Source organism: Mandrillus leucophaeus, unplaced genomic scaffold (genome assembly GCF_000951045.1).
Source record: "Mandrillus leucophaeus isolate KB7577 unplaced genomic scaffold, Mleu.le_1.0 Scaffold412, whole genome shotgun sequence".
Taxonomy (NCBI): Eukaryota; Metazoa; Chordata; class Mammalia; order Primates; family Cercopithecidae; genus Mandrillus; species Mandrillus leucophaeus.
The window spans coordinates 2398421-2407023 of NW_012104388.1; positions in this window are offsets into that span (position 1 = coordinate 2398421).

Below are 8603 nucleotides of genomic sequence, written 5' to 3' on the forward strand. Positions count from 1 at the left end.
TTCATTTTAAAATAGTTGCATTTGCTTAACCAAAATATTCTGAGGGGCATCTAGGGGCCAGAAACTGCTCCTCATGAGGGGATAACAGTGGAGACCAAGAGAATACATATTCTGCCTTCTTTAATCATATGCCTTAATATGAAAGGTAAACTTTATTTTCCTTTTTTTTTTTTTGAGATGGAGTCTCGCTCTGTTGCCCAGGCTGGAGTGCAGTGGTGCAATCTCGGCTCACTGCAAGCTCTGCCTCCCGGGTTCACGCCATTCTCCTGCCTCAGCCTCCTGTGTAGCTGGGACTACAGGTGCCCGCCACCACACCCGGCTAATTTTTTTGTATTTTTAGTAGACACAGGGTTTCACTGTGTTCGCCAGGATGGTCTCGATCTCCTGACCTCATGATCCGCCCGTCTCGGCCTCCCAAAGTGCTGGGATTACAGGCGTGAGCCACCACGCCCAGCCCTATTTTCCTTTTTTTTTTTTTAAACTGGCAGGATCAACTAGTTAAGAAAGGTAAACTTTACACAGGTAGTTTCACATGTGATGAGATAATGAACGTGAAGTGCAGTGTTTAAGGGGAGCTGTAAAGGACTACATTGGGGTCATCTGCCTGGCACCCCTTTTCTAGGAATCACCTCTTATACCCAGGTGCTCCTGTCGTTATTGTTAGTGCAGCCTGACCTGATGCTGAGTCCGAGGATGAGCACCTGCCAAACTGGGCCAGGGAATTTTTTGAGCTAGGATCTCGTTCTGTCACCCAGGCTAGAGTGCAGTGGCACTGTCTTGGCTCACTGCAGCCTTGACCTCCCAGGCTCAAGAAATTCTGCCTCAGCCTCCTGAGTAGCTGGAACTACAGGCACGTACTACCACGCCCAGGCAATTTTTGTATTTTTTTGTAGAGATAAGGTTTTGCCATGTTGCCCAGGCTGGTCTTAAACAAGTGATCTGCCCGCCTTGGTCTCCCGAAGTGCTGGGATTATATGTGTGAGCACTGTGCCCAGCTAGGGCCAGGCATCTTTGAAATGGGTCAGAGGCTAGAAGACCAAGGAATTCCTGGGTGTTTAAATAGCAGTGTGAAAGTGTTGGTCCTGTTAGGGGCCATAGTTCTAATCATAAGTCCTGAAGGAGTGGAGGAAGCCACAGTTAGGGGATGGGAGGTTGTGACTCTTACCCAGAGGGTTGGATCCTGGAGATGGAGTGAAAGTTCTGGCGGCGTTTGGGTTTCTGGTTAGAGTTCTGAGATCCAACTGGGGTCCTCAAAATCTTTACAATAAATTTCCCTTATTTATTTAAGCTAGTTTGGGTTGAATTTCTGTTGCTTCACACAATCGTAGTTTTTTCTTTTCTTTTCTTTTTTCTTTTTTTTTTTTTTGAGATGGGGTCTGTCTCTGTTACCGAGGGTGGGGTACGTTAGTACAATCCGGGCTCACTGCAGCCTTGAACTCCTGGGCTCAAGCAATATTTTTGCTTCAGCCTCCTCAGGACTATAGGCATGCGTCACCATGCCAAGCTAATTTTTTATTTTTTGTAGAGACGAGTTCTCACTATCTTTTCCATGCTGGTCTCAATGTCCTGAGCTTAAGTGATCCTCCTATTTCAGACACCCAGAGTGCTGGGTCCTGGAATTTCAGACCTAAGCCACTGTGACTGGCCAGAGTAGTTCTTTTTTTTAAAAAAACAAAACAAAACAAAAACACAGACATATATAACAGGGGGACCTCACCTAAATTAAGGAATTAGGGAACACCACTTGCAACATATTTTACAGCAGTGCTGTAATTGTTGTTTGGATTCCCAGGGTAGCCCATAAATGATCATTTAACCCATCATGTAGCTGTAATTTCTCTTTAGAATCAACTGATTTGTTCATATTGAAAGCCTGCTATGTTTCAGGGGCTGTGGGAAGGCGAAAGTGATGATCATGCCCTGGGCATTTGAGGAGGTTTTGCTTTACTAAATCTCTTGCTGCCATTATCATGTGCCCTGTTGTTTCCTCCTAGGTTTTGTTACATTATGGGTTAAATAGACTTTGGTGGGCGAGTCTGGGAAACGAATTTCCATATGACATTGTTCTATGGGAAATGCATTTCCTAGTTTGTGGGGGAGGAAATTTATACCCTTTTTGCTATAGCAATTCATTAATGCAACCAGTATTTATTGAATACCTTCTGTGTGTCAAACACTGGTCCAGGTGTTGGAAAGAGTAATGAAAGATACAGAAAAGGATCTGCTATCATGGAGCTTAAATTTTAAACTCTTGAGAGGCTGACACGGGAGAATAGCTTGAGGCTAGGCGTTTGAGACCAGCCAAGGCAACATAGTAAGACCTTGTCTCTATAAAAAGAAAGAAAAATACTTTAGTGGGCCACAGCGTTGGTGAAGACGGTCAATGAACAGTGAACAAATAAACGAACCAAATAGTTTACTGATAAATGTCAGGAGGAAAATAGAAGAGGACCCGTGGAGGAGGGTGACAGGTGGAGGTGATGAGTGACTTTGTGCCAGGGAAGGCATCACCAAGGAGGAAACTTTTCAGCTGACATGCGCTCGACTCAAGGAAAGAAGGTGCATGGTGCTTCCAGGAATGTGCTTCTCTTTTCTACCAGCTCTGAGGCAGAGAATATCTATCCATCTTGGGCCCCGAGGGATAGTCCTTTTGCTTATGGGAGTCAGTGTGATAGAGACCTGTGCTGTCGCAGTACCAGTGGCTGTTAGCCACAAGTGCCTATTGAGCACTAAATGTGGCTAGTCCAAATTGAAGGATTCTGTAAGTGTAAATTTCTAAGATTTAGTATGAGAAAAAGAATGGAAAACTTTTCAGTTGTTTTATATTGATGGCACAATGAATTGATAGTATTTTGGGTACATTGGTTATGTAAAATATATTATCAAAATACGTTTCACTGCTTATTTTTATTTAATTTTTAAATTTTTTTTGAGACAAGGTCTCACTCTGTCGCCCAGGCTGGAGTGCAGGGTGTGATCATACGTCAGTGTAGCCTTAAACTCTTGGGCTCAGGTGATCCTCCCACTTTAGTCTTCCCAGTAGCTGAGACTACAGGATGGCACCACCACACCTGGCTAATTTTTAAATTTTATTTTATATAGAGTCAGAGTCTTGTTATGTTTCCTAGGCTCGTCTGGAACTCCTGCGTCAAGCAATCCTCCTGCCTTAGCCTCTCAAAGTGCTGGGATTATAGGCATGAGCCACCATGCTCAGCCTCTTTTTTACTTCTTTAATGTGACTACTAGAAAATTTAAAATGACATATGTTGCTCATACTGTGTTTCTTTTGGACATCACTAAACATATGGATGAATTGGTGTGGGTGTTTTGGAATCAGACTGAAGTGGGTTTAAGTGCTAGGTCCACTACTTACTGGAGTTTTTCCATAGTTTCTGTACTTGTTTGTTTTTCTTTGGCAGTTTATTTGGTTCTCCTTAGTCCTTTCTTATCTATTAAGTGGGACTCATAAGGCTGCCTAGTAGGGTTGTTTTGAGGATTAAATCAGATTTGGTTGAGTCCCTTACTGTGTTCTAGGCACTCAGGAGTCATGCTATCCTGTGATTCACAAATGTTAGTTTCCTTTCCCCACTTGCTGATGCGACCTAAGTCCTTCCTCCTGTGGGTACTTGGGGATATGTCTGGAACTCAGAGAGCCGGGTTGCGAAATTGTTGTGCAGGTTCATGACATTCATTTGCATTTTTGCTTCTTTTCTCTTAAGGTTTTGGAGGTCTTTATTAGATGATGAATATAATTATTTCTGTTTTATAAATAAAGAGATGTCATTATAGCCAAAGTGGCACTGTAGAGTTCCCTGGGCACATGGAACCTGGCCTTTTGTTTCCTGCACCCAGCTATCTTCCCTTCTTTTAAAGGCTGTCATCTTTCTCCACGAGGTAGGCGAGTCCTGCCACTGAAAGTCCTGAATAGGAATTCTGATGCCAGGTTCCATTTGAGATCTTCAGGGCCAATGTGATGCCTTATCTGCTGAATGTTTTCAATGCTCTTGTTCTACAAAAGTGACAGTATCAGAATCCTGAAGACTTTGCTTATGCTTTAAGAGATTAGGTAAGCACAGGCGCTTCTGGCCTAGGACAATTTTAGATAGTGATTCATTGGAAGAAAACTCTGATGCCTTTTATTTTGGCAGAAACACAAAGGCCTTTCCTTCTCAGGTGGTCTCTGTTTCCCTGTCAGTAATGTACGCACCTGGTCTGGCAGTTTCTGGGCCTGAAATTGGGACGCAGTTTTGGTAATTGGCTTGAATAAGGAAAGTTTAAATTGGTATCGCTTGGATGACTGCATTTGGCTCTTTGTTAGATAGTCACTAGAAGTCAGATGCATTGGATGGAAAGGTTCGCTTAAATTTTAATTCGTCATGTTGATGGAGTCCGATGTTAGAAAAAATGTTTTACTGTTTTATTTAATATCTGAGGGATTTAAAAATTGCATTTGAAAGAAAACTATTCAAGATGCATTGAAAACTACATTGGTTGATATGTATATTTTCTTGCAATAATTACTTGTTTCTTTTTAATCCTTGCTGTCTCAAGGAGCTTATGTGCTTTAAGCAGTCATTGTTTTAATGTTTATGATGTCTGCTCCATTGGCTACTGCAGTCTTTCAGTTGGAATTGTAGACATAGGAAAAACTAGAAATAATTTATAAAATGACTTTTATATATTTACTTACCTATTCCATAGTTTCTTGTAGATTTTTTTTTTTTTTTTTTTTGGAATGGATTTTCACTCACTTTGTCACCCAGGCTGGAGTGTGCAGTGGCGGGATCTCGGCTCCATCTCTTGGGTTCACTGAAACCTCCATCTCCCAGGTTCAGGCAATTCTCTCACTTTAGCCTCCCGAGTAGCTGGGACTACAGGCATGCACCACCACGCTCAGCTAATTTTTGTATTTTTAGTAGAAACCGGGTTTCGCCATGTTGGCTAGTCTGGTCTTGAACTCCTGGCCTCAAGTGATCTGCCTGCCTCGGCCTCCCAAAGTGCTGGGATTTCATGTACATTCATTTTTATATGTTTAACAGAGTTATCTGACAAATCTTATAAACTACATTTCTGGTAATAAAAGCAAAGAAATGTTGATTTTCTCAATTCTAGTTTTTAAAAAACTGTAAAATATTTTCACATTTATTGATACATTGTCATCCATGCACTTACCACCTAGCTTTAACAATTGTTAAATTTTGCAATATTTACTTCAGCTATTTCATCTTAAGATATAGATTATTTAAAATGTATTTAAAATTCCTTTTGTATTCCTCAGCAATACATTTACATCCCTTCCTCCCTACTCGTAAACACTATTTTAAGGCTATATCCTTTTCATTCATTTAAAAAATGCTTTAGGCTGGGTGCAGTGGCTCACGCCTGTAATCCTAGCACTTTGGGAGGCTGAGGTAAGAGGATCACCTGAGCCCAGGAGTTTGAGACCAGCTGGAGCAACATAGTGAGACCTTGTTTCTACTAAAAATAAAAAAATTAGCCAGGCATGGTGGCACCTGCCAGTAGTCCCAGCTACTTGGGAGGCTGAGGTGGAAGACTTGCTTGAGCCTGGGTGGTTGGGGCTCTCCTGAACTTACATTTTAGTTGGGGAAGACCGATAATAAACTAGAAATCAAGAGCATACAGTTTATCATACTATTGTTATCGCAGTGGAGAAATATCAGTGATGGCAGTAGAGACAAAGTGGGGGAAAGGGAGTAGGGAATACGGCAATTATAAACAGAGTCACTAGGGAGGCCTCATTCAGAAGGTAACATCTGAGCAAAGTCTTGAAGAAATCGAGGTGGTAGTACGCGGCTATCAGCAGGAAGAGTAAACCAAGCTGAGGACACTGTGGAAAGGCTCCGAGGTGGGCTGCGTCCATCTTTTCAAGAAGCAGCAAGACCAGTGTGGCCAGGGTGGAGTAAGCTGGGGAAGGAGTGGTAGAAGGTGAGGTAACCTGGTCCCTCATGCAAGGCTTTATGCAAAGACTGGCTTTTGCCTCAGAGAGATGGAAAGTCACTGGAGGATTCTGAGGAGTGATATAATCCAACTTATTGAGGTCACTCTGATGTCTGTTGAGAGTGACAATGCGAGGTGGAGAGACCAGATAGGAAGCTCTTGCTCATCCAGCTGAGATAGGATAGTGTTAGTTGTGGAGCAGTGAGATGTGGTTCTTATATATTTCATATTTTCAAAGATAGAACCAACAGGATTTGATGATAGATTGGATCTGGGAGATGAGAGAAAAGAGGAGAGTCAAAGATGATGCCAGAGTTTTCTGTCTGAGCTGTTAGAAGGATGGAGCTGGCTTGGTGTACACTGAAATGAGGAGGATTGTAGAAGGAGCAAGTTTGCAGGGGAGGACCAGAGGTTCAGTTCTGGACATAGTAGGTATTTAAGTAGCGATGTAGAAAAGGCAAAGGAATATATAAAGCTGGACTTTTAGGGAGAGATCTGGGCTGGAAACATACATTGGAGAAGCATCAGTATATAGTTGATATCTAAAGCCATGACACTGGATGAAGTTACCCAGAGAGCAAGAATCAATTGCAAAGAGGTTCAAGGACCAAGCTCTGGAGCACTTCAGTGTTTACAGGCTTGGGATTTGAAGAGGACTCAGCCTAGACTGAGCAAAAGCCTGTGATGTAGTGATGACGTTCTGGAGCCTAAAGATGAAAGTGTTTCAAGAGTAGAGGATATGGGTTGGGCGTGGTGGCTCACACCTGTATTCACAGCATTTGGGGAGGCCGAGGCAGGTGGATTGCTTGAGCCCAGGAGTTTGAGGCCAGTCTGGACAACATAGTGAAACCCCATCTCTACCAAAAAATGCAAAAATTAGCTGCATGTGGTGGAGTGCACCTGTAGTAGATCCAGCCTGGTCAACAGAGTGAGACCCTGTCTTAAAAAAAAAAAAAAAAGAATAGAGGAAATGACCCTCTGTCTCAGATGCTGTTGAGAGGTCGAGGGTGATGAGGACTGAGAACTGACCATTGGATTTAGTGGTATGAAGGTCACTGGTGACAGTGAGAAGAGCAGTTTGAAGGAACAGTGGTGGTGACAGATGGACTGGAATTAGCTTAAGGGATAATAAAAGAAGTTAAATTGGAGATAAGTAGAGACAACTTTTTTGAGTTTTACTGTAATGTGGAACAGAGAAGTGGAATAGAAGCCATAGAAGGGAAATAAGGGTCAAAGTTTATTTTTTTAAAGATGGAAAACAACGTATTTATTTGTTCCCATTTGCTAGTGGTTGCTTAAGTGGAGAAAGGAAATGAATGATACAGAAGAAGTGGGTAGAATTTCTGGAGCCATGCCCTTGAATGGTTAGTAATGGCTGAGGCCTAGTGCACAAAGTTGGGAGGTTGGCCTTAGACAAGGAAACAGACATACCATCCATAGGAATAGGAGGGCAGGCAGAATACTGTCCATGGGCCCAGCTACAGGCAGGTTAGTATATGCAGTGGTGAGAGCTTTTGGCTCTATCATCAGCTGAGAGTGAGGATGGAAGAGGCCCTGTTGGAAGTTTGAAATAAGAGGGTGAGGTACGAAACAGTTTTCTGGGAGAGTAGAAGATGGATGGTGTGGAGTGTGTTAGGATTGCCTGACTGCAGTAAGAGCTCTGCTGTTTGAAGTTAGTGACCGTGACTTGAAAATGTGACCAGTCAGTCTAGTTGAGTTTGTTTTTCTAGCCATATTCAAAAGCACTTGTATAGTTGTGGAGGAGGTAAGTTTTGGGTTTGGCTAGGTTTAGTGTTTAGACAGGTGAGCCAAATGGAATGAAAAGAGAAGCTAGGGAGGTGAAGGTGTGTGCAGGGACATGATTATGATGATAGACTATGGATCTAAGCTGGCTAAGAAATTTGAGGACAAGAAAATAGTAAACAATGGTGAAAGGGTCAATGGCGTGTAGGTCCAATGGGATTGAGGAATTGTTAGATGGAGAGAGTGGGAGGGAAAAAGGTAGGGATAGTCAGAGAACAGGATGGAATGATTGCTGTCGTTAATAATTTCAGAGAAGTAGCATTTTCATTTTTGATCTGGTTTTTAGTTGGCAACTGTTTTAAAGAATTATCTCTTTGTCTGGTGTATCCCTCTCCTGCAATTGTTAATATTTTGCAAATCAACACTTAAATTTATCTAAAGGAACCCCAGAATGAAAAAAAAAATTGGTATGTATTTTTAGTTTTCCAAAAGGTTTTTTAAAACTGTAAATACTTGGCTTATAGGTTTGATTTTTGCTGTTTCTGTAAAATATTTTTCTGAATGCTCTTTGGGAAATCCAGTGAACTTAGATGTTCCAATTTGAACTTCTGATGCTTGAAGCACATTGACTTGACAAATGTGTTACTGTAGACAGTTGAGGGAACTCAGTAAATTTACTTTGAAATTGAAGTCAAATTAGCTGGTACCTACAGCATAATGGGAAAAACAGGAAGGACTTAAGGTTTTCTGGTACAGTAGAGTGATAGATTCTGATATGGACAGTTTGAAAATTCTGCCTTGATTTTTTGTGTTTTCATATATGAAATTTTGAAATTGTTTGAAGGTTTTATTTTCATATATGATAGATAAGTCTAATGTTAACTATATGTACATTTATACTA